This window comes from Meles meles, chromosome 7 (assembly GCF_922984935.1).
Source record: "Meles meles chromosome 7, mMelMel3.1 paternal haplotype, whole genome shotgun sequence".
Classification (NCBI taxonomy): domain Eukaryota; kingdom Metazoa; phylum Chordata; class Mammalia; order Carnivora; family Mustelidae; genus Meles; species Meles meles.
Genome location: NC_060072.1, coordinates 110,652,124 through 110,674,289, shown reverse-complemented (window position 1 = coordinate 110,674,289; position 22,166 = coordinate 110,652,124). Strand labels below are relative to the sequence as shown.

The 22,166-nt window shown below is 38.6% G+C and overlaps 1 protein-coding gene and 1 pseudogene across 5 annotated transcripts in view; one reads left to right on the top strand and one right to left on the bottom strand.

Moving 5' to 3' along the window:
* The window catches only part of ADIPOR2 (adiponectin receptor 2), a 93,969-nt gene extending 72,553 nt beyond the window's left edge, over positions 1-21,416 (bottom strand). For 3 of the 5 annotated variants that reach the window (XM_046011069.1, XM_046011067.1, XM_046011066.1), the window contains exon 1: positions 21,242-21,416. The gene's annotated coding sequence lies outside the window, so the exon portion shown is untranslated. Of the gene's footprint in view, positions 1-21,174 lie in introns of all 5 variants that reach the window. The other 2 variants (XM_046011068.1, XM_046011070.1) reach the window with 2 other exon arrangements.
* LOC123946477 lies at positions 16,120-21,223 on the top strand (annotated as a pseudogene).
* Positions 21,417-22,166: the final 750 nt, after the last annotated feature.

Sequence of the window (22,166 nt, the reverse complement as noted above, 5' to 3'; positions counted from 1 at the left end):
ACACAAGCAGGAGTGGGAGAGGGAGAAGCAGGCTTCCCACCGAGCAGGGAGTCCGATGCGAGGCTTGATCCCAGGACACTGGGATCATGACCTGAGCTGAAGGCAGACAACGATTGTGCCACCCAGATGCCCCCACAAATAAAGTCTTTAAAAAAATAAATAAATAAAAAGAATGAATTTGTCTTTAGAAATGAATTTTGAAGCGACAAATATTCAGTTGACATCAGGAAACACAAATCAAGAGGATAAGCTTGAAAACAGTACTGGATATTACCAGTATAAAAAATCATACTGAAATAGTTACTAGCCTAACAGTAATCAAAATCCTTTAAAAACAGTAAAAAAAAAAAAAAAAAAAAAAAATCCTTCATTCCTTCTTCTTTCTTTCCTTTTATTTATTAGACAGAGACGGAATGAGAACAAGCAGAGGGAGAGAGAGCCTCCCTGGTGAGCAGTGCCCAGGTGGCTCAGTGGGTTAAAAATTTGACTCTTAAATCTCAGTTCAGGTCTTGATCTCATGATTACTGAGTTCAAGCCCTGCAATTGGGCTCCATGCTGGGTGCAGAACTTACATTAAAAAAAAAAAAAAAGTTATATAAAAAAGTGAGGAGGGCCAAAACTCCAGGCGAATACCAAATATTACATGATAAAGTCAGGACTAGAACCTAGACCTCCTGACTCCCAGTCAAATGTACTAATACCAGGTTGCCTTCCTAATGGGAAAGCAATGGAAAATTTTAAATTCCCACCACTTAGACATTACTTTCCCTTCAAATAATACTGCATAAAGTTACTACGTTGCTTAAAAGCACCACAATTATTTAAATGTATCTCAAAAGCAAATTTTTCTACCTGGAGAAATTGCTAAATTAATTGTTTGACACTTCATCTCTAGTAATGTAACTCTATTCTAGGAAAAGTATTTTTAGAAAACCAATAGTTTGGGTCGCCTGGGTGTCTCAGATGGTTAAGTGCCTGCCTTCCACTCAAGTCATGATCCCAGGGTCCTGGGATCTGGCCCTGCATCAGGCTCCCTGCTCAGCAGGAAGCCTGCTTCTCCCTCTCCCTCTCCCACTGCTTGTGTTCCCTCTCTCCCTGTATCTCTCTGTCATATAAATAAACTCTTTAAAAAAAAAAAAAGAAAAGAAAACCAATAGTTTATATGTTTCATGAGGGCAGGGATTTGTTTCTTTCACTGCTGAAACCCAAACTGCAAGAGATATACAGTAGACATTCTATATAGGTTGCCTGAATAAATGAACGAATGAATGACCCATTCTCCAGGGGGATAAAAGGAAAAAAGAAAAGGAATTAAAATTATTTATATTTACTCATAGTTCAATTGGGCTTGTCAAGACAGATTGTATTAGTACAATGTATTACTTCACCTATTTTGTAGTTTTGATTTTTATTTTGCCCTCAATTTTAAAAGAGCAGGCAAGATGTGGAAAACAGTATGGCAGTTCCACAAAAAAATTAAAAACAGAATTACTATATGATCTAGCAATTCTATTTCTGGATATATATGCAAAAGAATTGAAAACAGGGTCTGGAAGAGACATTTATACATTAGTGCATAACAGCATTGCTTACAACAGCTAATATATGGAAGCAACGCAAGCATCTATCAGTAGATGAATCAATAATGGAATCCATACACACAATAAAATACTACTCAGTCTCAAAAAGGAAGGAAATTCTAGGGCGTCTGGGTGAGCTCAGTCAGTTGGCCAAGTGACTTGCGTTCAGCTCAGGTTGTGATCTCACCGTCATTTGAGCCCTGCTTTGGACTCCACACTAGGCATGGAGCCTACTTAAAAAAAGAGAGAGCAAGCGAGCAAGCAGATAAGCCCAGCTCCACAGTTTTAAATGTAATACTCCACACCAGAAATTTCAATCCAAGGAGTGGATAATTATGCACACAGCTTCCAACAAACATGCATACCACAAGGGTAACAGCCCCTGAATAATAAAAATAATTTCTAAAAAAAAAAAAAAAAAAAAACCTCATCCATAATTTTACCAAATGATGATAATGATAATAAAAACAACAGTGATGGGGCACCCGGGTGGCTCAGTGGGTTAAGGCCTCTGCCTTCGGCTCAGGTCATGATCCCGGGGTCTTGGGATCGAGCCTCACATCAGGCTCTCTGCTCAGCAAGGAGTCTGCTTTCACCTCTCTCTCTGTCCGCCTCTCTGCCTACCTGTGATCTCTGCCTGTCAAATAAATAAATAAAATCTTTTAAAAAAATAATAATAAAATAAATAAATAAGTGACAAGTTCCTCAAAAAGCTAAACACCGAATTACAGTGATTCAGCAATTCCACTCCTAGATATATAGCCAAAATAACTGAAAACAGGGATTCAAACACCAATACTCCCAAGCACCAAAACATGGAAACTCTACTAGCATTCATGGATAGATGAATTGATAAGCAAAATGTGGTAAAAACATACAATGACATATTAAGCTATTAATAATAACAAAAGAGAATGAAGTTCAGATTCATCCTACAGAATGATCACAGGTAAAATACAGGTTGTTATCAGGGTTAGTGGGAGAGAGTAAAGGCGAGTTACTACTAATGGTTAATTTTGGGGGTTTTTTTGTTTTTTTTTTTTAAAGATTTTATTTATTCATTTGACAGAGAGAGAGATCACAAGTAGGCAGAGAGGCAGGCAGAGAGAGAGAAGGAAGCAGGCTCCCCACTGAGCAGAAGCCTGATGTGGGGCTCGATCCCAGGACCCCGAGACCATGATCTGAGCCGAAGGCAGACACTTAATGACTGAGCCACCCAGGCGCCCCTGGTTAATTTTGTTTTAGGTGAGACATAAGTTTGGGGATACTGGTGATGACTACAAAACACTGTGAATGTATTTAATGCTACTGAAATGTAAACTTAAAAATGGTTAAAATGGTAAGCTTCATATGTGTATTTTATCATGAGAAAAATAGTAATAGCAACTAAAGCTTATATAGTGCTTTACAGTATGCCAGGCATAGTTTCTTTTAAATACCTAAGAAACCCTGTTAGATGGGTACCATCCCCACTTCAGAAATGAGGAAATAAAGCAAGACAGTGTGCATAACTAACATACAACTAGTAACTGGTAAGCTAGAATTTGAACCTAGTCAGTCTCACTCCTGGTATTCTTAACATATGCTACTTGTATAACTTTATTAATAAATGATTAATATCAGCAAAGAAAAGCTCAATTCATTGATTCATTTATTCATGAAAAGAAGTAAAAATTTTTTTAGAAGTCAAACTACCATTAAAAATTGGATGAATAAAGATAACAAATATAGGGCGCCTGGGTGGCTCAGTGGGTTAAGCCGCTGCCTTCGGCTCAGGTCATGATCTCAGGGTCCTGGGATCGAGTCCCGCATCGGGCTCTCTGCTCAGCAGGGAGCCTGCTTCCCTCTCTCTCTCTCTGCCTGCCTCTCTGTCTACTTGTGATCTCTCTCTGTCAAATAAATAAATAAAATCTTTAAAAAAAAAAAAAAGATAACAAATATATTTCAAAAAAATATGCTCAGCTTAGAGCCCATAATGTTCACAGCTTACAAAATTAAGAAAAAGGTACCCAATTAAAGTTTTAAGAACTGTGAAGTATGATAATCAAGGCTACAATTCAGGAAAATATACTGCAGTACTACACTGCCTCTTTATCTAATAAACTTTTGATGAAAAAAATATATATTCAAGAAAGCAAAGTTCACAAAGAAAACGAAGTATAAATGCTGTGTAACCAGCAAGAAACACATTCTAGTATCCAGATGACCCCTTTCCCCCGATCACTGTACCATTTTTCAAATATTAATATTGAGAGATCAACCACTTTCCTTGCCAGTTAATATAAGAGAGAAATCTCCCACCCAAATTCTGGAAGGACTTAAGCCAGTCATGTGATTGACAGTGATTAAAAAAAGAAAAAGAAAAAAGAAAAAAAAAGCTAATGTTCAAAAGAAAATCTGGTACCTTTAATATCCGTGCTGGTCCCACTGATGAAATAAACTATTCCATCCTAAAAAAAATAATCCCATTCCACCAAATGTTCAGATTTGTATCCACTATATTTCACTTCAACATTGAAGTTGGAAAGAAGAGGTAATGAGGGATACAACATACCACTACTTCCATGTAGAACATTTTGTACCACTCTGGTTTCCAGTGAAGGAAAAGCATGAACTTGATATCAGAAATCTCATTAACCATGTACCAACTTCAAAGGCATACCTCAGTACAGAATGATAGATCACACTAGAATAGTTTCCATATACAACTTTCAAGTCACGGTGAAATTGGCTACTTTCACCTTAGAGGAAGCCAACAAAACCCTGGAACCTATTTTGCAGCCCATCCTCTACCACTGAATAATCTAATTATAGAAATAGAAAGTGATGGGCAGCAGCTCTTTCTGCCCACAGGTCCTGTCTACGCGCTTTAATAAAACCACCATTTTGCACCGAAAAAAACTAGAAAGTGATGCTACTAGGTTTCAACGATTACACCCTACTCACCATGTCCAACTAATATAAAGAAACATTGCACTACTGGCCATCAGAATGTGAAAATTTAATATCGTAATTATTAACAACCTCAAAGGTTCATAGCAGATAGGAAGTTAACTTGTAAAGAGTTAACAATCTCTACACTTCATATGTGATTGTGAGAACTGAATAGGCTGATAGAGACAAAACACCAAGATTTAATTTAAACCATGCCCTGTGCAGCTGGTGACAGACTAGGTTCACTAGTGAGAAAGCCTAGCCAAATAAACACACGCTGTAGTGTAGTCATACTTGAAGATGCTGAAGTTTCTGATCACAACAAACACTAATAATAAGCATTAAAAAGCCACTTTAATATTATTTTATCCTTAATTTCTGCATTTCCCTTTGCCATTTTTTATTTGGAAGACAGGGTACCCACAATATTAAAAAAAAAAATTAGCTAAGTATAAACTTAACTTTTAAAATAAACGGCTGAGGCCCTAGCTCATAATCGTATGATGAACTGGAAAAGTACAGAAATATAATTAAATAACCAATACCTAAACTTCTTTCATTAAACAATATAAAGAATCAAACCAAATACAAGACTTCAAAATATATGATGGTTTCAATTCTTTATATTACCAAGTGAAAATCATTCAATACATTCTTAAAGGTCTCCAAGGATGGGGATCTCCTACAAGTGTTTCTTTAAATGTTTAATAGCCCTTAAGGTCTAGAAATCAATTGTATTTACAGTGAATGTCAAAAGACATCATCCATTTTTGTTCTCCACAATGGTAATATCCAACACTTTGCTGCAAATCCTTACTATTAATTCAACTTTGACTTATCCAGGTTAAATAATTCTTATTCAGGGGCACCTGGATGACTCATCCAGTTGATCTTGCAGTTTTAAGTTTGAGCCCCCCAACTGGGTGTACAGACTGCTTAAAAATAAAATCTTTAGGGGCGCCTGGGTGGCTCAGTGGATTGAGCCGCTGCCTTCGGCTCAGGTCATGATCTCGGGGTCCTGGGATCGAGCCTCGCATCGGGCTCTCTGCTCCGCGGGGAGCCTGCTTCCTCCTCTCTCTCTGCCTGCCTCTCTGCCTACTTGTGATCTCTCTCTCTGTCAAATAAATAAATAAAATCTTTTTTAAAAATAAATAAATAAAATCTTAAAAAAAATTACAGTAATTCTTAGTCATTAAACTTTTCCATAAAGGATCCATTTTCTAATTTGTGATCATTTCCTGGAGACTCTACTAGAGTCTACACAAATTTTTCATATCCTATCTTGCATAAGAAGCTCAAAATTAGATACAATACTAATAAAATGTTTACATAATTACAATTATTACCATGTGATAGGTAACATGTGCCCATAAAACATGATTATTTAAGCATCAAAGAGCATTCCTGTAATAAAGTTTCTGCTAAATTTCCTGTTTGTTGTTTGTATAATTTTATTAACTATAATGAATCAGTTTTTTGTTTTAAATGACAATTAGCTACATGATTTGTATTCTGTTACCTACAGAAGTTTCTCATTTTACAAAAGAGGAAATTAAGAAAAGTAAAGATTCTCCCAAGGATTCTGTGACAATTCGTAGCTTAAAAAGAAATTTCACTTCTCTCACCTTGTAATCTTTCCAAAAACTCTTAGATGGAACTTTGAATCAAAGTTATAAAAATTTAAAGGGCATTTTGGTATATCGAGAAGTACCCTGGTATGGGATATACAAAGTAAGTGAATTCAAATACAGGTTCCACTGTCTTGTAAATTCCTGAACTATCGTAACTTTCCCAGACTAAAATCTTTCATGTTACAAGAGGAAAAATACCATTTACCTCAGTACTATGGAGATGACTGGGTAAGGTACATAAAAAACTTAAATCTTTAGAATACACTCAAATAGTAACTGCACCCAGGCAAATATAAAAACAAGACTCAAATCTAGGCCTTACTTGTAGATACAACTATTATTCTGCTTCCCTTCCACCAAAGAATTTCTCAAGGAGGAATCTATGGTTGCCATCTCCATTCGCCAACCTCACATTCTCATTCCATCCCTCACTTGATAGCTCTCTACAACCTATCTTCTATTCCCACTGAGGCCACACTTACCAAGGTCATCCTTTAAATCTTTTTCACCAAATGTAGCAGATGTACGTCAGTGATTGCCAAATATTTATCTCTCACTTAACTCCATAACCTATAATTACTATAATCTATCAACAAGTATAAAATTTCTACATGTCTAACTGGCACCTCAAACTTAACAAAACAGAACTCATGATTTCCCACAAAACCTCTCTAGATTTACCCACTTCAGTAAACTGAACTATCAGTCTTCTACTTGCTTAAGTCCTAGGATTTCTCTGACTGGTTGTAATTCAATAAACGAGTCCTACAAATTCAGTCTTCAAAATAGGGCCCAGGGGCGCCTGTGTGGCTCAGTCGTTAAGTGTCTGCCTTCCGCTCAGGTCATGATCCCAGGGTCCTAGGATGGAGCCCCACATCATGCTCTCTGCTCAGCGGGAAACCTACTCCTCCCTCTCCCACACCCCATGCTTGTGTTCCCTCTCTTGCTGTGTCTCTGTCAAATAAATAAATAAAATCTTAAAAAAAACAGGTCCCAAATCCACCCATTTCTCTCCTCTACTACTTTCTGGTTCAAGCCAGAAAATAAAATCTCTCTCACCTGTCCTAAATACAATAGCCTATAAAGGTCTCCTTGGTTCCATCTTTGTTACCCAACTACCCTCACTCCTTATCCTCAGAATCCAGAATCCACTCCACACACAGCAATCACAGTGATCTTTATCGAAAGGTATTTCCTTGCTTTGAGCCTTCCAATAACTATTTTTTTAAAAGATTTTATTTATTTATTTGACAGAAATCACAAACAGGCAGAGAGGCAGGCGGGGCGGGAGGGGGAGGCAGGCTCCCAGTTGAGCAGAGAGCCCTATGCGGGGCTCAATCCCAGGACCCTAAGATCACAACCTGAGCCGAAAGCAGAGGCTTTAACCTAATGAGCCACCCAGGTGCCCCCAATAACTTTCTTTTATAACTAGGAAACCCTTATTCTGGCTTACAAAACCTTAAATGACTTACCCCCTACCTCTGACCTCATCTGATACCACTCTCCCCCTTGCACACTACATTCCAGCCACACTGACTACTCATCCAAACACTCCAAAAGCTCAAATGGCTTTATGTCACCTGGTTTCCCAGCCCAGAATGCTCATCCCTCTGATAATCACCCACTACAAGCTCCCTCTTCACAGGCTGATCTCAACTTCATGGTCACCTACTCAAAGAATCCCTTTCTGTCCACAAAATCTAAAGCAGCTCCTAACTCGACTCATTCGTTTATCACATGACCTTTTTAATCTCTTTAACAGCAGTTGCCCATGATTTTTTTTGTTTGTTTGTTTACTAGTGACTTTTTCCCACTGGAATGAAAGCTTCTGAAAGAGACATTGCCTTCTTTTTTTTTTTTATTTTTTTTTTTTAAAGATTTTTTTTATTTATTTAATTGACAGAGAGAGATCACAAGTAGGCAGAGAGGCAGACAGAGAGAGAGGAAGGGAAGCAGGCTTCCTGCTGAGCAGAGAGCCCGATGCGGGACTCGATCCCAGGACCCTGAGATCATGACCTGAGCTGAAGGCAGCGGCCTAACCCACTGAGCCATCCAGGCGCCCCGAGACATTGCCTTCTTTACTCCTATATTGCCAGCACCTAAGATAGCAACTGGCACACAGTAGCTGTATTCAATAAAGTATTAGCCAAATAAATGAATGGGGAATTACTGCTCACACTTCATAAGTTCAGAAGCAGAAATTAATTTCCCTGACCTCCCCAGGCTCCTGACACTAACTACTTTATTCTTCTCACTTATTAATGTTTTTATTAGAGTACCTGTCACAATTTATTGCATTTATCTGTTTACATGCCTCTCCTTCCCCTCCTGAACAGTGAAACTTCTTAGGGTCAGGAAGCCTTTAGAATCCATTTTTGGATCACAACACCAAGTATGGTTTGGAACCAAACTAGGAGCTCAAAAACCTTTGTTGAATATGGAGGAGAACAGCTAACACGCACTTGAGTACTTACTACATGCAAAGAACATTTCCCATGAATTATCTCTTTAATCTTTACAATAATCCTGGGAGACAGGTAAAATTATTTCCTAAATTTTGGAAATGACAAAACACTCAGCGAAGTTATAAATAACTTGCCTAAGTTAACTATATTTGTTAAGTGGCAAACTAATCTACCTAAACAACTAACACTCAAGTCAATGCTCTTATCTACAACCCTGTTTCCATGAACGATAAGCTGTACTCAAATAAATGCACAATACTACTTAAATATCAAAACCAGGAGTTTCAATACCAATAATACATCATACTTTACAACAATGTTGAAAATATCACGAAGCAGTCAAAAACTAGGGAAGAACATATACTGGAAGCAATAAAGCAACTGATCAAAACTGGAATTCTTCCCTAAACACTCAGAACATTTCTGAGTAGAAAAACGTCAATAAAACAAAACTGGTAACTGAAAAAGGAAGCGATAAAATGGGAAAAGTTCCCAACATATGTTACTGATACAGCCCTTAAGAAAACTGTACAGTTGATAACTGAGAAGAGGCAATACATCTATTTTTTAAGACAGGCATTCTCAAGCCTTCATGTTCATAACATAGTAACTGCTATAAGCACATGTCAAATCAGTTTGTTTTTTAAAAATTACTGGGGAGGGGCGCCTGGGTGGCTCAGTGGTTTAAGCCTCTGCCTTCGGCTCAGGTCATGATCTCAGGGTTCTGGGATGGAGCCCCGCATCGGGCTCTCTGCTCGGTGGGGAGCCTGTTTCTCCCTCTCTCTCTGCCTGCCTCTCTGCCTACTTATGACCTCTCTGTCAAATAAATAAATAAAATATTAAAAAAAAAAAATTACTGGGGGGCGCCTGGGTGGCTCAGTGGCTTAAGCCGCTGCCTTCAGCTCGGGTCATGATCTCAGGGTCCTGGGATCGAGTCCCACATCGGGCTCTCTGCTCAGCGAAGAGCCTGCTTCCCTTCCTCTCTCTCTGCCTGACTCTCTTGTGATTTCTCTCTGTCAAATAAATAAATAAAATCTTTAAAAAAAAAAATTACTGGGGATATACAAACACAGGTGACACTTTGTATCATTTACACTACTTTTTTCTTTAACCCTAGAGTGTAGGCCAACTTTTAAGTAAAATCACATGGAACCTGTTCTAACTACCACATCCCACCCGCCAACTTTCTTGAGGAAAAAAAAGACAAATACCACCTGAAGCTGAGTTGTGGGAAAAGCCAGTGGAGCTGACAACACAACTGGTCTCTTGTTAACGCCTAATACAAATCTTCTTACGAAGATTTCCAAAGTGATAAACAGATGCCAACTGTTATGTACTGAGCTGCTACATTAGGCCTTTCCACTAGTTATCAAATCCACTTTGGCCACTGAAAAATCCTTCAGTAATGTTTGTAAAAATTCACAGAATTGGACATCTAAAAAAGGGTGAATTTTACTGAATATAAACTATACTCAATAAATCTGGCTTTGTAAAAAGCTGACAAATACCATAAACATGACCAAAAAAATATTTTTACTCCTCAGTAAAAATCATCTGAATTTACTTTGTCAAATCCCTGAAATATAAAGTCAAGTTCTAAGGAGTTAAAAAAAAAAAAAGATTGGAGGGAAGACTCTGGACTTATCTGTATTATATATACTGTATTTTTATAAAAGATTTATTTATTATTTATTTACTTATTGTATTTTTATAAAAGATGTATCTATGTATGGGGGGAAAGGGAACAAAAGCAAAGGCAGAGAGAGGAGAAGCAAATCGTCCTGCTGAGCAGAGAGCCCAATCTGGGGTTCGATCCCAGGACCCTAAGATCATGACCTGAGCCGAAGGCAGATGCTTAACTGACTGAGCCACCCAGGCACACTATATACACTGTCTTGTTATATAAAGTTAAGCTAGAGAAAAACTTTTTAAGAAAATCACAACAGAAAATACACTTAAAGTACTGTACCATAAAAAAATCCAACCATAACGATACCTGCACAATTCAAACCCATGCTGTTCAAGGGTCAACTGTATTCTGAAGTTTCAAGTATCAAGATGTCAATGGAGGGGCACCTGGGAGACTCAGTTCATTAAGTGTCTGCCTTCGGCTCAGGTCATGATTCCAGGATCCTAGGATCCATCAGGCTCCCTGCTTAGGAAGGAGCCTGCTTCTCCTTCTCCTCCCTGCTCATGCTCTCTGTCACTCTCTCTGCTCTCCCTCTCAAATAAATAAATCTTTAAAAAAAAAAAAAAAATCAACAGAACACCAGCTTATCTAGCTTCCAAAGTCTGTTGATGTTTACCAGCAATGCAAAAACCAGCAATCTGTTTCCTCACCAAAGTACAGCCTCAAACTATCTGCAACCCAGCTTCTATCAGAAAAGTGGATGAGAGAAATGACATTTGGGTGAGATCTACAAAAATGTGCTCTGTTTCCATCTACTCCTATAAGTTGTTCTCTGAATCAAGTAATCACCCAATCACATTACTCTTGCACAGAAGTCACAAACTTGAACATGTGAAGCAGCCTGAGGAAAGACAAAAAGGTTGTTACTGTGTTGAACCAAAAACTGCTTAAAAGATTAACAATTCCAATTTTAAAACACACTGTTAAACAGCACTGTAGTCAACTGGCTATACACATAAAAAACTAATTAGATCCCTGCCTCCTGCCTCACACCATACACACAAAAAAACTTTTCTCCAGGCAGAATCAAGACCTAAATGTAAGAAAAAAAAAAAATTTAATTTTTTCTTAAAGATTTTACTAACTTATGAAAGAGAGTATCTGAGGCAGACCCCACACTGAGCAAAGGGCCCAACACAGGGCTCTATCCCACAACCTCAAGATCACAACCTAAGCCAAAACCAAGAGTCAGATGCTTAACCAAATGAGTCACCCAAGGGCCCCTTCAAAAACTTTTAGAAAAAAATTTGGGGGGGTCACCTGAGTGGCTCAGTCGTTAAGTGTCTGCCTTCGGCTCTGGGCATGATCACAGGGTCCTGGGATGGAGCCTGCATTGGGCTCCCTGCTGAGCAGGAAGCCTGCTTCTCCCTCTCCCACCCTCCCTGCCTGCTTGGATCCCCTCTCTCGCTGTCTCTGTCAAATAAACAAATAAAATCTTTAAAAAAAGAAAAAAATTTGGGAGACTCTTAATGACCTTGAGGTAGATTTCTTAAGATAGAAAAGACAAATGAATAAGGAAAATAGTGATACATTTAATAATCACTCTATTCAACAAAACCATGTAAAAAGTTAACTGATAAACCACATACACTAGAAGAAAATATTTGCAATTCACTTACCAGACATAACCAAAATACATAATTTCCTAAAATCAAATTAAAAAGACAAAACAAGGTGCCTAGGTGGCTCAGGTGGTTAGGCATCTGACTCTTGATCTGGGCTCCAGTCATGATCTCAGGGTTATGAGATCCAGCCAATGTGGGACTCTGTCTGCACTGGGTGTGGAGCCTGCTTGGGATTCTCTCTCTCTCTCTATGCCGGCTCCCCCCTCCCACAGACTCCCACAACTTCGCCCTTGCCCTGCTGGCAGCGCAAATGTGCATACTCTCTCATGCACACTCTCTACCTCTCTCTCTTTAAAAAAAAAAAAAAAAAGGGGGCGCCTGGGTGGCTCAGTGGGTTAAGCCGCTGCCTTCGGCTCAGGTCGTGATCTCGGGGTCCTGGGATCGAGTCCCGCATCGGGCTCTCTGCTCGGCAGCGAGCCTGCTTCCCTCCCTCTCTCTCTGCCTGCCTCTCTGTCTACTTGTGACCTCTCTCTGTCAAATAAATAAATAAAATCTTTAAAAAAAAAAAAAAAAAGGAATGGAAACCTGAACAGTCACTCAACATTTGAAAAAATGCTCAATTTCATAATTACGAAAAATCTTAATTAAAAATTAAGATGATGTGATATCTTGTCTATAAAAATCTCATCTGATTTGTAAACATGTAAAAAAATCTGACAATGTCATGGATCACAGGATTTGGAAACACCAAATTCTCATATTCTCACACTAAAACAAAGTGACACAATTTTGGAGGGTAATTTGGCACTATCTGATAGAGTTAAAAGTTCCTGCAATATTTATAACCTCCAACCCATTAACTTCACTTCTGGGTAATTTTCATTACAGAATTTCACTTCAAATTTAGTAATCATAGGGGGGCTGGCGGACTCAGTCAGAATAACATGTGACTAGATTCTTGGGGTTGTGAGTTCAAGCCCACATTTGGTGCAGAAATTACATAAAAATAAAGAAACTTACAAAAAACAAAACTTAGTAACCACATACATACATATACACAAAAAGAAACAAAAATTTCACAAAGCATTTTATCCATACTGCCTACAATACAAACTGACACCTTCTATCCTACTTTAATCCCTAAACTGATTTCACAACCCATTCATTAATGGCTTCCAACATGCAGTTTTAAAAACTTGCCAAAGATCTTAAATATGTGCACAAGGATTCCTAATCAGGAATACTCAATGCAGCATTGTTTTTAAGAGAAAAAAATAGGGTGCCTGGGTGGCTCAATGGGTTAAGCCTCTGCCTTCAGTTCAGGTCATGATCTAAGGGTCCTGGGATCGAGTTCCGCATTGGGCTCTCTGCTTGGCAGAGAGACTGCTTCCTCCTCTCTGCCTGCCTCTCTGCCTACTTGTGATCTTTCTCTGTCAAATAAATAAATAAAATCTTGAAAAAAAGAGAGAGAAAAAAATAGGGAACAACCTCAATACCTATCAACATGCTAATAAACTAAAAATGGCTGTACTCATTTAACAGAATAATGTAACTATACCCCAGATAAAAGTGATGACTATAATTAGGTTGAATCATATGAAACTGTCATTTTTGTAGGTCAAAAATGGTAATGTATCAGGAATTTCACATGAATCAAAAATACATGTTTCAAGAAAAACAAGTTACAGAATAGGCAGAATACTGTTTACACCAAGTTTGAAAACATACAAAACAATATTATGATTTGCTTATGGAAGTATTTCTATTACCTAAATCAAGCATTAGGAATGATCAACACTAAATTCACAATAGTCATTAGTTCTGGAAACAAGTGAAATATAATCCAAGAAGGTGCTTAAGTGTATGTGCAATTTTTTTCTGAAATGGAAAATATGAGAAAATGCTGAGATTTGATACAGCCGTGTTGTGGATATATGAATGTTAATTATATTGGTCTCTGTAGTCTCCTGAATGTTTGAAATATTTTCAGGAAAAAAATCTATTACCCAAATAAAATGCACATATGCAACCTAAATTCAAATCAAACCCCATGCAAAATTTCTTTGACTGGCCTGAAATGTTAATGCTTAGATGTTTTGCTAGACCCTAGGGCCTCTAGCAAAAAAAAACAAACTAGCAAACAAACAAAAAGAACAGCTTTTATGTACTTTCCAACTTAAATAGTTCGTTAAAATCTGTCAAGAAAAGATTTACCCCTGGGAAAATTAGGTCTTGTTCCTCCTCCGTTTAATGCTATGTATTTTGCCATATTTCCATCTTTACCTTTGCTGCCAAGAAAACTCAAATCCAAATTTTATTCTTAGCCATTGAATTATATGCTTCTTTCTTTTCCTCCTTTCCTCCTTATATTTTATTACACTTCTGGATGACAAAGGATATAAATAAATTTCAAGCAAATAAAAAGTAACCTGCCTGTTCCACCATGCTGAAGAGTTTTCACCACACCACTTTCTTCCATGACCAAAGGAGTGTATAGACACAATTATGTATAATATGCTCACTAAACTAAGATTCCAGGGCATACAGGATTTAAGTGAATAGGCTGCCAGTGAAAAATAATTAGCTAATATACTAACAAAAGAAATGCATACAAAAGGCCTAGACGGCCAAAATTTAATAAGGTAAGTTTGTCTCTTTAAGACCATATGCTTTATATGCTTTGTTTTCTAGTACATGGATACCGCAGAAAATATATAAATCTAATAAGAATATGTAATACTGGAGTACCGGGTGGTTCTGTCAGCATCTGCCTTCAGCTCAGGTCATGATCTCAGGGTCCTGGAATTGAGCCCCACATCAAGGGTTCCTGTTCAGTGAGGACTCTATTTCCCCTCTCCCTCTACCCCCACATGCTTGTGCTCTGTCTGTCAAACATTTTTTTTAAAGATAAAATTTGTTTAAAAAATATGTAATACTATAAATCAGCTATTAAAAAATTCTATTTTTCTGTACTCTTCCATTAAAAAAACTACAAGTGTCCTTTCCAACAGGTATTTTCCCATGCCTGAAGATATTCTGGCGGTTTCTAGAATTTAGCTTCCCTTTTCCTTCTCTCTGTACACTTATAATGTCTAATTAAGCCAGGCTATAAAATCATTTAGACAGCATACATCCCTTCTAACACATGGTATACTGCAATACAGAAAAACCAAAATCATGGGTTACATGAAACAAATCCCCTATTTAATCCATTCCTTAACCTCCAAAACTGAATACCAAATGTCACCTATTAAATAGGTTAATTATTCCTAACAGATCCTAGGATAGTCATCTGCCTTATTTATCTCATTTTAGAATTAAAGGATGAAATAGAGAACATATCCCAAGATGACAATTTTATGCTGCAATTTTTCAAGTTTATACTTCACTAAGACTTTGAAAAGGTTATTTTTAACAAAATTAAAGCACTTCACTCAGCACAAGAGCACAATCCAATTTAGGTTTTAAAAGACCATTACTTCCCACTTGCTATAAGCCAGGACTGCTGTTCGATACAAGAAAACTACATTCTCCTTACCCTCAAGAAATATATAGTCTTACTGGCCCATCCCTCAGACTCTTTTAATAGGGGTGGCAAAATCATACTGCTTTCAAGGGCTGGACAAGGAGTCTAAATAGGTGAGCAGACCTTAAGAGTACTAGGAAGAACAACTACAGCATGTAGGCTCCATCTAAAATAATTCTAAATCAACTTCAAAGAATGACATCACAACAAAACACATCTCCAAGTGAGAGAGACATAATACACTGCAAGGAAAATTTAACTAACAAGATAAAGACTTTTTTAAAAAGTTGGCAATGGCATGGAGAAACTAGACCTCACCCACATTTGTGGTGAGTGTTTATACTACTGTGACCTTTCTGGATGGCATTCTGGTTACACATATCAAAATGAAACCCATGTTGCATTGTATGTTAACTAAAATTTAAATAAAAATGTAAAAAACTAAAATAAATACCATGTACTTCCTTCAACCCAGTAACTAGACCTTAGAAAGTTATCCTTTAGAGTCATTAGCATCAGCAATTGTACATATGTATATGTACATAATACAATAAATTTAAACAATCTAAATATCTAGTAATAGGAACACTATTAAATTATGACTCACCCATGTAATAAAATACTAAAGAACTACTTAAAAGAACAGAGTAGATGCAAATGTACTGAGGTGGGAAGCTATTATGAATATTAATTTTTAAAGCACACTACTATGAGCCAAGATGGCGCCACCTGCCAAGCTCCAAGGCTATTTCTAGTCACACCCAGAAGCATTATTCCGAGCCACAACTGAGAAGGGTTGGCTGGTTTCGGGTGTAGGTTTTCTGAGAGCTGCTTATCGCCAGCCAATCTGCACCCATCATGTCCAGCAGAAACAAACACTAGCTGCCCAGCAACCTGCAGCAGTTACAGAATAAATTAAGTGGACCCTCTGCCTATGCTGAGAGTTTCTACAGCATTAGAATATCCACTACAAATCCAAGCGGAGATTCTCAAATTGCAACTAAATAAAGCTAGTCAAGAACTGGCAAAGCTGGAGATGTTTATGGCACTGATTGGTCGCTACTACCAAAAACATCTAAACAACTTTCCTCAAGAGCAGAAAGATCTGCTCTCCTACAATTACACTGTCTTGAATGTAGATCTTCCAATAACATTTTGCAAAGCTTTGATCTCTGGGAGGAGAATCTCATCAATACATCAAGTTTGTTACTGCTCTTCTTTGAACTTCTACATTGCCATACAAACTTTAAAGACTTAACACACTCATTTTGTGACCAATTAGAATAAAAGTGCAAAATACAAGAATAAAATGATAAAGTATTACAGAATTTCATGTGCACGTTAAGAGACAGCAATGCAACCACAGCCAAGATATCTTTTAAACTAACGACTGAACTCTTCAGAAGAAAGATCTGAAATGATGCCAAGACTGTCAATGTTGTCCCAATTCATACTTCTCTGAGGTCACCAAACGATTAGCTGCTGCACTGACCTTCTTCCTAGGAAAAGATACACAAGAGAAACAGGACAGCAACTAAGAACGTTAGTGTAGTATGCCACAGAGAAAAGCAGCGCCAAACACTAGGAAAGCTTGAAAGGTCATGAAAGTGCTTAGAAACAAAAGGAAAGGAAAAAATTAGAGGTGTTTTACTTCTCAGTTACCCATCTGATTCATGATTCTCCAAGATTTTGCAGGAAAACTACTACTGCAGCTGAAGAGCTCTAAAAAGATGTCTAAAGTGAATATGATGCTCTAGAAACTTATCTCTAGATTGGTGGGAATTCACAAGCTTTTTCTAACTTCTATTCCTTTGTGCAAAGGTTTCTATAGCAGCACCAAAGAGAATTAGTAAAATCCTTCTGTTTGGTGTACCAACACACAAACATCTCATCACCTGTATAGACCCAGAGATCATTCAGTCACTCATGATTGTGGACACCCATTTCGTCATGGATAAGAACTCTGGGGAAATCATGACAGTAGGAATCAATGAAATAGATAACAGCTGAATGACTTAACTTCCTCAAGGCCTGGCCCAGCATAAAATATACAATGTTAAGAAAGTGACAATGTCTGCTAGAACTTTGACTCAGTTCTTCCCAGCACTAAATCCTTCAGATGAAGAAATCCCAGGGTTACGATTAGATAAAATCGGGAGTACAAGAATATGGGGAATTAGATGCTTAAGTTTACATTCTAAGAACAGAAATGCAGAAATGGAGAAAGAGGAAGAGAATGCTAAGAACAAAAAAGATGGGTGGGGAAGAAACTGTTTCAATGAGGAGGATGTTAACGGTAACTAGGTTGGTGTGCATCACTTTTCCAATGAAGAACAGCAAGAAAATCTCCAAAAAGCTGAACAACTTCAAGCAGCCGAAATGTGGGGCTCCTGGGTGGCTCAGCTGGTTAAGTGCAGAACTGCATTCGGCTCTGGTCATGATCCCAACATCCTGGGATCGAGCCCCGCATTGGGCTCCCTGCTCAGTCAGGAGCCTGCTTCTCCCTCTCCCCCTGCTGTTCTGCCTGCTTGTGCTCTCTCACTCTGTCAAATAAATAAAAAAAATCTTTTAAAAAAAAAAGGCTGAAATGTCCAGTCAAAAAATAAGAATTTTTCCTTCCAAGAAAAACAACTGACATACAACATAAACTTTTGAAGGAAAAAAAAAAAAAAGGAATCAAATAACTTCCTAGCAACTTTTCCATTCCAAAAAAACTGTTAAAATTTGTGTTATTAATCTGAAAATTAGTGAATTAATGATATTTTTTGCACTACAAAGTCCAGAAGCACTATATTTTAAAAACCACCCGAAAAAAGCACACTGCAGAACAATGATTGGTTGAATCCCTTTTTAAAAAACAACTCTGCCACATAAAAAGGACACCTATTATAAAATACAGATTTTAATTAATGACTATGTAACAACACTGATTCATCAACTGTAACAAATACACATTAATGCATGCTATTTTAATAACAGAAAATAGAGAACAGGTGATATAGAAACTCTATATTATCTGCACAAAATTTCTGTAAACCTAAAACTGATCTAAAAAATCAAGTCTATTATTTTTTTTAAAACCAGCACGTATAGACAAATTTGTGAATAAACATTTGTATAAGCAGACAAAGAGCTGGAAATCTCTATATCAAACTGCAGTGAATTTCTACAGAGAGTGAAATTGGAAAGAAAAGCGTAAGGACGAATTTTTACATCATAAACCTCTGGACTGTCTCAACTTTCCTACACTGAGCAATGCTCTAATGAGAGGCTCTGTAGCATACTGGGAGCCTGGGTCCTGAAGGATGCATGGATTCAAATTCCAACTGTACCATTAACTAGCTGATAAACTTGCGGAGTTAATTTCTCTGTGCCTCAGTTTCCTCATCTTTAAATATGGATACCAGTATGTGTATCCACAGAGCTGCTGCAGATAATAACTTAACACATGTAAAGTACTGAAAAACTACCTAGCACACAGTAAGTGCTCAGTAAATGGAGTTCACCACCACTACCACCACCACCAAGTGTCTATTATTCCTTTTTTTTTTTAAATCTTAATTGGTAAGACAAATCACGAAAACTCGGCTCATCAATCAATCTTCTTTCTAGTAAACTCTACTATGCAGAAAATACAAATGTATCCAAGAGCCAAATAACAATAATCTGAGGAGTTTTTTTAAAAGGAGATTACTAACAGGGGTGCCCAGCTGGCTCAGTCCCTGCAAATCATGATCTCAGGGACATGAGTTTGAGATCCACAATGGGTGTAGAAATTACCTTAAAAAAATAAAATCTTTAAAAAAAATATTACAAATCACCACTTAACAGTATGAGTCCAGTTATACAAAAATAATCACTAACGGTTTCTGTAATAATCACAAAAACAAACCCCTCTGAGTCGTGTGATTCTGGACAATTTTTACTTTCTTCTTTATACTTTTTTGACTCATTTTAATTTTCTACATTACATATGCATGACTGTTAATAGATGTCAGCAAGCTTTTTCTAGCAGGGGCCAGAGAATAAATATTTTAGGCTTGTAGGCCATATGAGTCTCTGTCCCACTACTCAATTCTACCCTTGCACTGCAAAAGCAACCACAAACAACATCAAAATGAATACAGACAGCTATATCCCAATTAAAAACTTAACTTACAAAACCAGACAGCTAGCAAAACTCGCCCCACAAGCTATAAAGTTTGCCGGCCCCTGAGATAAAGAATAAAATTATTTTCAGTTTGGAACACAAGATGCGATTTATACTGAAGAAAGTGCATCAGCTAAATTGATACTACTGGTGGAAAAAGATTCATCCATTTATTTATTCTTACTAATCTAGGGATAGAATAACACAAACTCTCTTTTAGGTGCTGGAAATCCTCTTCTCATCTGTAGTGTTCAGATAAGAGAAAATCTGCTATTAAGTAGCAGATATATAAGTACATAGATATATACTTATCTATATTAAGTATAGATATGAACATATAATGGTGGATATACAGTTACAAACAAGATAGAAGAAATGTCTTTCATATTTAAATCAACCTGAAATTTTTTCAAAGTTCCTAATAATTAACCATCAAGCAGTTGCCACCTCCTGCGAAGTCCCAACTGCTGATGAAATTATTTTAGTTACAAACTGTCAGTCAGCAAATGAAAATCTTCATTTCTATGAAATGAAAAACTAGGAGTGGAAAATCTAGCAAATGCTAAGAGAATGAGAGTGAGAGCATGATAACAGAAGACAATGGGTGGCCTTTGTCAAGAGAACACTTCAAACTTCAGAAATGACAGCTGAAGATTTCCCCTCCAAAAGTAAAGCTTTGGGTTGAAGGGAATTGTTTTTAACACCTCACTGACAAGTTTTGTAATCAAATGATTTTAAATATTACAAAAGATTTAAGTTCGTTTTAAACAGTTTCTTGGGGGTGGGGAGACTGTTTTTGGAAGAGATCTAATGGGATTAATAGCAGGCTAAGAAATACAGAATCTAAAAATAAAATATTAAAAGGCCATCCTACTTAAAAAAAAAAAAAAAATGCCAAGAACCTGCACTGAAGTCACCATACCCAGCAAAATTCCGGTCGGACATTTGAATCTTTCTACCAAAAGTAACAGTTGGGCTATCTGGTGAAGTTGTCAAATTCCACAGACAAACGTATTTATACTTACTGTCAAAATCCAGAAGGAGAAAAGAAGTTACCTATTAGTTTCCAAGCCGAACTCTCTTACAGACCCCTGGCACCAATTTAAACCCTGTTACCACCAGTTTTAAAAGAAGCAAACAGTGAAAGACGAAAAGCCAAACGGGGCTTGGCAAACGAGGGCCCAAGGTACTATATCCCAAGTAGGTTGTCGGGAGCGCCACGGAAGAAAAGGTAAGGAAAATCTTCGTACCCCAGGGACTATAAAAGTAGTACCAAGCAGAACCCATTCGAAGCCTGCCACCAAAGAAATTCCTAGAATAAACGGGACGGAAATGAAAGGGAGGGTAGAGATTCTCGGGGCAGTAAGGAAAGGCAACTGCACGCGAAAGAAGAAGAGGTGAGAGAGGACTCCGGACCCCGTGCCGGGAGGGGCGAGACGGGAGGGGGGCGCCAAGCGCTACGGACAGCGGTTGAAAGGAGGGCGGATCCAGGCCCCTCACGGTCGGCCCCTGGGGCAACTGCACTGCAAACTGTGCCCCGCGGCGGGTCAGGTAAGGAGGCCAAGTTGAAGGCTGGGACGAGCGCGCGCTCCCTGGCCCGCGCCGGGGACACTCTCCGCCTCAGACCCATTACCTCCTCCTCGACCCCGGGCTCTCTCCCTTCGCCCGGGAAACGGCGCTAACACTCCAGAGACCCTCACCCAGAGCGTGTCGCCACCTCGTCGCAGGTCTCGGACTCCTCGGGAACCACAACTGAGGGGAGGGGGAGGAAGGGGGAGCGGAGGAGGGAGGGGACCCGGTGGACCCGCGCCGCTGCCGCCGCCGCGATACCGCGTCTGAGATCCTGCTCGCGCCGCCGCGACAGCCACCGCCGCGTCTTCCCGCCCCCACGACTGCACGTCGCCGTGACGCGCATCGCACGAGGCTGTTCGAACCAATAAGAGCACAGTTCGTGCGCAGGCGCACTGACCCAAACCGGAAACAGCTCTTCTGACTGCTCTAGAACGTGGATGCATCCTGGGAGTTGTGGTTCGACTAGGAACTCAACGAAAACAGTGCTGAGCATCAAGGGACCGAGAGAAAGAACGCTCCTTGGGCGCGCACACAAATCCTTTTCGTTTTGTTGGGTTTTTTTTTGTTTCCTCCCACCGAAAGCGGAAGCAGTTTAGATTAGACGAGGCAGGGGCCCGCCCCAGCTCGGGGACGCTTTTTCCGGTCTCTATGGATACGGGCTACACACCTTGGGCGGAAGCCAAAATTTAGGGATTTAGGCTGGATCGCGTTTGGATCGTGTTTCTGCCAACCGCCAATATATTGCTAGGCGTCGTCTCTGAAAGCTTCCGAAATAAATCCGAAAGCATTAGCCAAGTCTTGTGCGAAACAATAGCTTCTGCCTTTTATTACCTTGTTAAGGTAATATGATTTATGCCCTACTCAAAAACAAATGTGAACCCACTCACTCTTAGAATACATATAATTCAGAATGATTTGTAAAATGTTTTTAATGTAATAGCAGATCAGAAACTAATTTAGCATTCAATACTGTGTCCATTTCCCAGAGTGAGTGATTTTCTGCACGTGAGGCTTCAACTGAGCTCTAACTTCTTAGAAACCAAAGAATGGTTG